The sequence below is a fragment of the Agrilus planipennis genome, unplaced genomic scaffold, assembly GCF_000699045.2.
Source record: "Agrilus planipennis isolate EAB-ADULT unplaced genomic scaffold, Apla_2.0 scaffold54, whole genome shotgun sequence".
NCBI classification, from domain to species: domain Eukaryota; kingdom Metazoa; phylum Arthropoda; class Insecta; order Coleoptera; family Buprestidae; genus Agrilus; species Agrilus planipennis.
Genome location: NW_020439000.1, coordinates 661,394 through 670,340, shown reverse-complemented (window position 1 = coordinate 670,340; position 8,947 = coordinate 661,394).

Genomic DNA, 8,947 nt, shown 5'->3' with positions numbered 1-8,947 from the left:
ATTTAGATGCGTAAAACCGAAAATTGCAATACACAACGGATTACACAGAATATTATATATAAAAGAAATTATGAGTGCTGTCAGCACAGGGCAAAGTAGTATTACGTAGTTAGTATCAGCAATTTCTTATGCTGAAGTGTACGATGTGTTGCATACCTATTTACAAACAATTCGTTTAAATTTAATTTTTCAAACAATTTTTAACACAAAGAAAGTGATTAAACAAATTGTTCACAAAAGTGAATTTCGATCACTCGAAGCAATGATGCGAACAGTTTCTAGCTCACAGTGACTGATAGGGGGGAAGAACTAGTTTATATAAGATTTATTTTTAGGCTTTCTATCTTTACTCAAATGCTATGCCACTCAGAATCAGTTATCGGCTATGTAATTTCCCCCAATCAATCTACTATTAAATACCTGACCAACTTTACCACATGTTTTAATGGAACAAACATAATATGCATGTCTACGCACAAATTATGAGTTTAACGCTTACTATATTTAAGTTTAATTGAATATTTAGTTTTATTGCCTCGTTCTAGGAACAGTTGGACATTGGAGCAATTACCATCAACTGTTTTCCCTATCTCCGAAGTATATAACCGCGTCTTAGCATTATTCTCCTTTCCGTGTTGGAACATCAACTAATTGCCGCGATAATTAATTCTGTAACAGAAACCACGGCAGCCGGTTACCCGTTAGTTACCAATTACTATTAACCCTAACAACTTGCGTTTCCTTCCTAACCGTTTTTTTTGTTGCTAAAATATATTCTTCTTAAGCAATACGCCGTAGCACACAATCCAAAGAAACGAAAATTTCCTAAAGCGCTCCTCAATTTTCGACAACTTCAACAATTATTCTCAAATAACCAATAGATGAAGTTTCTAAAAACGTTTGTAGAATATTAATATGCTATCTGATTTTTACAGTGGTATGAAATAAAGCAACAGTATTACCATTTTACAAAGAATATCATACCTGCTATCTTCACTAAATCAATAATTATTTTAAAACACCCAATGGGTTAAACATGTAAAAATATATCCAAAATCTTATGGTGTTATCGGATTTTTGGTGCGGCATGAGATAATACTAACAGTACTTAGCACTGCACAGAAGAAATCTAAAAAATCGTAAAGCTAAAATCCGCACCTAAATTTTCGACCACATGAATAATTATTTTCAAACAAAAAAGGGGTGAAAAATACGTAATTATGTATATGAATCTTATGGTGCTGTCGCCTTTTGTTGCGATATGAAATAAGGCATAAAATATTATCATTTCCTAAAAATAACTTAAAAATCCGTAAAACAAAAAAGCGCACCTAAAATTTTGTCCACATTGGTAACTATTTTGAAATACCCAATGGGTGAAAAATACGTAAAAATGTATGAACAATCTCATGGGGCTATCGGATTTTAAGTGCGTCATAAAATAAGGCAAATAATATTAACATTCAGTAAAAATAACCTAAAAATCCGTTAAACAAAAAAGCGCACCTAAAATTTTGACCACATGGGTAATTATTTTGAAACACTCAATGGGAGAAAAATACGCAAAAATGTATGAAGAATCTTACGGGGCCATCGGATTTCAAGTGCGATATCAAATAAGGCAGAAAATATTAACATTTCCTAAAAACAAACTCTAACTGAAAAATTTGTGCGTATACTTAAAGCAATTGGGAAATAGTTTTTGCATGGGTCGCAGGTACAAGTACCACACATGAAATTAAAGGACTTGGCATTCCACGTTCATTAAAAATAAGTGCGGGAAGACCAGTTGCACGACTCACACGTGTGTAACTATTACCAAAGTAAACACCATAAGAAATTTTTCGTGAATGTTTGCGCCAAAACGTTAACCAGTTCTTAGAATGAATATCGTGTGTATATGGTTGTAGACAGTATAAAATGAAAGTTGCTTTATGTCCGTAATGAAGAAAACTTAAAAACATGACTACAAGTAGAAGGTTGTTCTGAATCAAATTATTAAGCGAGACTTATTNCGTTAAAGCCTTTAATATGTCTTCAAATATAAATAAACATCTCGTTGATATTTTCAGTAGTAAATGGTACCAATAACAGCACATTTGAGCAATGCAATTGTAATGTATAAAATGGTCAATTTTTCCGTGCAGTACTATACGGATTATACGCTCCTCACCGGTTAAGAGTTTGGTCGAGAGTTGTTTCCTTTTCTGGCCTAGAGCTGTTCTTTTCTACTATGCGCCGGTCAAACTGAAGGTCACATCGCTACAGAAAGTAAACGAAGTATAAATACAAAATAACGTTTTTTTCAGTAACGTAGAATTGTAACAGAATGTTTTAGTAGAAAATAGATGTTACGTTCGTCGTTTATCAGCGAACTACCTCATGACAAATACAGTCGTCGAGTAGCAGACCTGACAGACGATCAAAGTCGCAGTTCAGAGTTTGCTAAGCATCTTATTAGGTCTTAAGAAAAGAAAATGAACACATAAAGGATAATTATTCGATGATTGAATAGTGTCGATGCGTTGTATGTAACATTGGTATCTGGGTTCATTTAAGTTTTATTATAAATATTTGAATAAAACTTGAAGCTTAAACACAAGAAATTGAGAAGGTATTTTTGCAAAATGAAAATATTACTAACGAATAGTGTGAAGGGTAGTATTCAAAAATTGTAATATGTTCTGATTTGCACCTGCTCGTATGACATAAATTTACTGAACTCTTTGACAGTGGCCTACTTATATGTACGTAATAAGACTGTTCACATATATTTATTATGATGATGATGATGATTTAATAATTGAATTTGATGTCCTGTAGTGGAAATATGGGGCAAAAAATTGCTGAAGAAATACATAAGAGGAATCATGGGACTGGAGAGGTGCACACCAGGATATATGGTAAGAGAAAAAGGAAAAATTGAAATAATAAGAATAAAAACTGGAGATTCGAAGAAAAAGAAAGAAACTTGAAGAATAAACTATTAAGATAATGCATAAAAGAATGGAAAAAAGAAGATTGGAAAAACATAAAACTTGGAACGGCGAAATGTGAACTACTAATAGAGAGCGGAATTGAATATCAGGAAATGGAAGACACGATAAGAAGAGAGGGAATACGATTGAACGTTGGAAGAAAGGAATAAAAAACAAAGACAAAAGGAAAAGACAAGAAAACCGCCAAAAATTGCACTCGTGATACGCTATACTGCATTGTATCGTAACCTAACCTAACCTAACCTAACCTAACCTAACCTAACTAACTTGCATGTCCGTACATTTAGATAGTGCTGCCTGTAATGCACTAATTCAATTTATTTAGTCTAAACATACTGTGTNAAAATCGCACCTAAAATTTTGACCACATGGGTGAAAAATACGTAAAAATGTATGAAGAATCTGATGATGCTGAACTTGGGATTAAAGTTAATAAGATATTTTTAGTGTACCTACTATATGTATGGTATAGGTAGTTGGTATACAAAAAACCGGCGAATTTTCCATAACCCAGTATACATTATCTCTGTGTGCTACTTGAAGAGAAATTCCACAAATAGCGATACTTCTAAACGTTCATATTACATTAAACAATTACTTAGCTACAACGCGCAACATGCGGACTCCATGAACAAGGACATTCCAAACGGGCACTTTGTTATTAGCAAATATTTTTCAACCAGAAATAACTACTGCATTAGTACCTTTATTTAGCCATAAACTCTTTCACGCTTTTCCTATTTCATGATAATGTTGTTAGCATAAGACGAAACGAATGACGGATGCTTGTAGCAATGTTAATTATCAAAATAGTCTTGTACAACAAATTAATGGAACATTTCGACCTCCTTAAGAAGTAGGCTGAGGCAATATCAATGGAAAAATACAAAAAGTGGTTGTTAGATAGTAAATACTTATAGCATCTCCTTTCGCAGTACTTAGTTCCCATAAAATTGTTAAATCACTTCTTTGGCATCATTTGTATTTTGTGGCCACGAAAATTTCTATGAAACCATTGTTAATCGTTGAAAAAAGATTGAAATGTAATCATCAACAGAATCCAAACTAAATAATAGCCGGAAGAAAATCGTTCAAGTTTTTTTAATTTATAACAGTATTTAGCAAATCAAATTGAATTTTTTATGCTTCAATGGTTTATTGAAAAGAGCATAGAAGAATTGCGGTTTTGGCAACACTATTTTGGAGTTTCAAAGAAAATATTCTGCACATTTGTATACCCTTTCCGCTTTCACATTACGTATTTTAATTATCTGTCCGAATTAAAATTAAATTTTGCATTAGAGAAAGATTTACAATTAATCACATGATCAAAAACGGATAATGCCTAGTTCCCTCCCATATACCTGTTTTTAATTAGGGTTAAAATTTTCGGTATGTCGAATTCCCTCCTAATTATGCATCAATTGCCTCCCAAAGGCGGCGGATGACCTTGAGTGCTAATTGCCACTATAAAGTCATAAAGAATTGTTTAAATACGGCCTCACATCACATATCAATATTTATATTATAATATTAATATTATTCATATATTATAGACACCANACTATTGGGATCCGTCAAATGGGAGGAGCCTAAAAACATGGCGCCGATTAGGGAAAATTTATCGTGGTTCCTATAGTGTACCGTGCAATTTCCAAGTTTTTAAATTACGATAAAATGATAAGTATTAAGTATAAGGCTGACACAAAGCCTCGGAAAGGAAATTTCGTTAAAGGTGAGCGTATTATTATAGAACAGTAATATAATATCTTTTATTTCTCTCCATTTAACGACCACTCTTTATAACGCCGAAAAATGTTCAGTCCCTTAAGTGTCGTTATATAGAGTCTACACTGTATATTGGGATCCGTCAAATGGGCATACACCATCTGGTGGCAAAATTTATAACTCGAATGAGGGAAAAATTTACATAGGAACTGTGCACGCAAATNTATAACGCCGAAAAATGTTCAGTCCCTTAAGTGTCGTTATATAGAGTCTACACTGTATATACATTTTTCGATATTACATTTGGATTTTGCGTAGGAAAACACTAAGGATATCACTTTTGTGTTATCGTATAATCCATCCTTATAATTATTCGGTCACTCAGTATACCATTATGTGTTTCAAGAGATCGAGGTTTGAAAACAACATCAAGCGAATAAAAACAAACACAAAACCGACTCCTTAGAGGCATCCTAATGATCGAAACGAAATGCTACATGTTTGTACGTCTATAATAGCGTAGCTATATCGTAGATGCATACAGTAGACAAGTACACAAGTAAATGGCAAAAACGTAATTCAATGGACAACGTCAGGATGTGTGTCGTTAGCCTATATTCGCAAGTGGCATTGTGAATGCAACTGAGCGCACCTACTTTCTCTCGTTTTTCTTTATTTTTATCCTCATTCTATCTTTTCAACTCCGTTTCAGTTAAGTGTCTATTATATACCATGCACAGACTCGTATAAACTACATAATAGAAATGCTTCTCGAAATTGTTACGGACTAACAAAGTCGATTTTCTTTTTCTTTTTCTGTTTTTTTTTTTTTAATAACTAAACAGAACGGTTACATTGGAAAATAAACAAAGATATATACGAATTCGTAATAAGGTATTAAGACTTACTTTCAAATTGTTTGTTGTTGAAGTTGATTAAACGTATAGGATTCATGACGACTGCCAAATGGACGAACCCGGACACGAAACGTCTGTAACAAATAAAAAGAAATATTATAATAAAAAAAAAAACGAAACTTGTAGGTATGTAAACAGTTCGTCCATCAAGGGAATTGAGTTTCGAATATTTTTTCCGCTTTTTGGGATGTAACTACATATTTAGAATTTTCGAATTTTTCCATTTACTTGTGCTGTAAGACATTGCTTCTTGCAAAATTTATTGATTCTAGGTCAACGGGTAGAATCTTACTAAAAGTACAATTTTTTCATAGCTCCAAAGAATTGCAAAATTTTTCTATAATTGCCAGAAATGTAGAAATTTTCTATCATTGATGCGAATTTGTCATGACTTTTAAAGAAAATATTGTCGATTGTTATAAGAGTTATAAAAACTCGAGAACTTAGCCCTTCGTCCAATGCATTATTTGATTCTTCCTCCAACGTATAAATTGACCTTTTAGTGAACAAAATAGTACAAGGTAGGTACATGAAAANAATATATATGTATTTTCGATAAATAAAATCGGTAAGTAGTCGTTAACTTAATTATCGGAGTTAAGATGAACGGGAGGGAACTCGGCTAGTACCCGGGAGGGAATTCGACTATCTATATTTTACCCAAAACTATCTGCGGGAGGGAATTCGGCATCACCATCAAAAACATTTGTAAACAAAACAAATAATGTAAAGGAATGTCAAAATTCTGACAACAAAAAAGTGTTTGCCAATCCTTAAAAAACATCCCTAATGCTCTTTTGATAAAAACAATTCAACGAGTGATTATAACTACAAATATTCACCGCAGCTATATTCCTTTGTAGTCTTTGAATACTAATTATCATTAACTAAGACTTATTGACGATCTTTCTACACCTTAAAAATGTAGGTTTGCTTTGAAAATAACTGTTATTTACTTAATGGTTGCAAGAGCTACTCACCACGGCGATTTGCCGCACATAAAAAGATTACAGTTTTGAACATTATTCTACATAAAAACACCTTAATCTTCGACTTAATTACCCTGACTGTTTGTTGTGGTCTAGAACAGGGTCGAACTGGTTCGCGCGGGTGGCCGGATGGCGATCAAAACTTAAAAGCAGGTTAGATAAGGGATAAACAAATAGATGCATTTCCTGCCGCGCTTATGTCTGAAATTTTCTAAATTAGCTTGAACTACTGCAGTCATTTGAAGATTGGTTATAATGGACCCCAAATTATGAATCATTTCAATAGATTTTGTAAAACCATCTTACGACACCCTGACGCGCTTATCCTAAAGTTGTTTTGTTTGTTTGCTACCACTTCACGCCTTAATAACTTAGCCGATCATCATTAAATCTTGTACACACAATGTCAAAGGTACACAAAAGGACATAGGGTACGTTTTATAAAGAAAAAAAATACCATTCAAAAGGGATAAAAAAAATAGTTTTATGTAGTCGTCCATGATCTTTGACACGTATTTAATACATCAACGCGAGCAAAGCCGGGTGTAAAACCTATCATGAACTTCATACACATTGTCAGGAGTACAGAAAATGACGTAGGGTACCTTTTATCCAGAAAACATATTAAAATAATTCGAAGTGGTCTGTATTCTGTCGAAACTGCCAGACGCGAATCGCGATTTCGATCTTTTTGGATCTCATCAGCGCGTCGCAGACAGCTCCGACGGAACACAGACCAACTTTTACCTGCTGTCTTTCTAAAACGCGCTGTAGAATACAGACCACTTCGAATTATATTATTCGATTATTGTAACGTGCCTATCACGTTGAGGTGAGCTACGCCGGGATTCGTTTCAGCAAGTAGATATCCATATATTTAAATGGACCTTGTTGGAGCATACGTAATCCCAAAATGTAGCATCGTACTACAGATGGCGTTTACCGCGCCATTTGTGGTATTTTCTAGAAAACGTACTGTTCCCGAAGGACAGAAAAAAAATTAGTTTTATGTGGTAGTAAAATTTTATAAATTGACTTGAACTGTTATAAAGAGAATGAATGTTTGCGAGTCCGAATTTGAAAATTGATTATAAAGGGGTTATGGAGTTACAAACACTTGGGCTCTATGATTATGAGGTTTTACATAATCCCTATATACATGGTTTAAAACGCATACGTTCCCTTTTATGTGTTAATGTGCTTTTTTCATTTTAGGGGATTGAATCTCCTTTGTAGCCACCGGCAAAAAGAGTAGCCAGTACGGCCCTGGCTGAGGGCAGTAAAACCTGTGCTTAATTAGATACTTGGCAAGACTTATTAATTTTACGACTCGTTCTTTATGTGGAGGCAAATTGTGGTGGTAGGTTTTCAGTTTCTTTTTTTTTCTGTATTATTTTAGTGAATACTTGTATGTAAACACATTTATTATTCTTATTTATATATTTAGTGTAGTCGTACATAAATATTGTAAATTACGGGAATTACTCTCACTATGTATAAGTACTCCACTACTAATTGTCTCGTCTACAATAATGAATAATAAATGTTACAGGTAATACAGGGGTTGATCGAAATTACATAACACTCATATGCATAATAAAAAAATAAGTTTCAAAAATAAACTATAAACCGTAAATCGAAATCCTGTTACGAATCCTGGAAGATAATCCGTCATATATTAAGGCAAAGCTACCCTAGTGTGCCTCTTATTTATATTTCTATATCCAGGACCGTACAAAGCACCCCGATCAGCCCCTTATAGGTCAATCTATTCAGGACTACACACGATATCCCTATGGGGGCCCTATAAGGTGGCCCGATCCGAATCAGGGTTTTTGTGGCATTACATACGAGATGCGATCCTGGTCACTTTTTTTTAAAAGACAGTTAGAATGCATGATCCGATTCTGATCTTAGTCCCAATTATATTATTTTCTACTCGGGAAGATACCACTTTAGTGCTTTTTGGTACAGGAATGGAGGTATAAGGAATGTAGTACTAAAATCTTAATTTGCAAATTACTTTTACTTATTCTGTTTAAACTACAATGTGTATGTATTGACAAATGGAGAAAAGTAAGTTTTTATGACAAAGTAAAAATTACAATTTTTGTTTGTAAATGACTGAATTTGCCGTAAAAACAGTAGAATTTATTAGGTGACTTGTAATAATCTCAGATTTGACATGCCTTTTTAAACACTATTTCAAGTTTCTTAATTATTACAATTTAATTTGTAATATCAACTAAAATACTTAGTAAATTTATTTCTGCTGGGATTTTATTTTTACAAATTCGGGTCCAAATTGTAATTT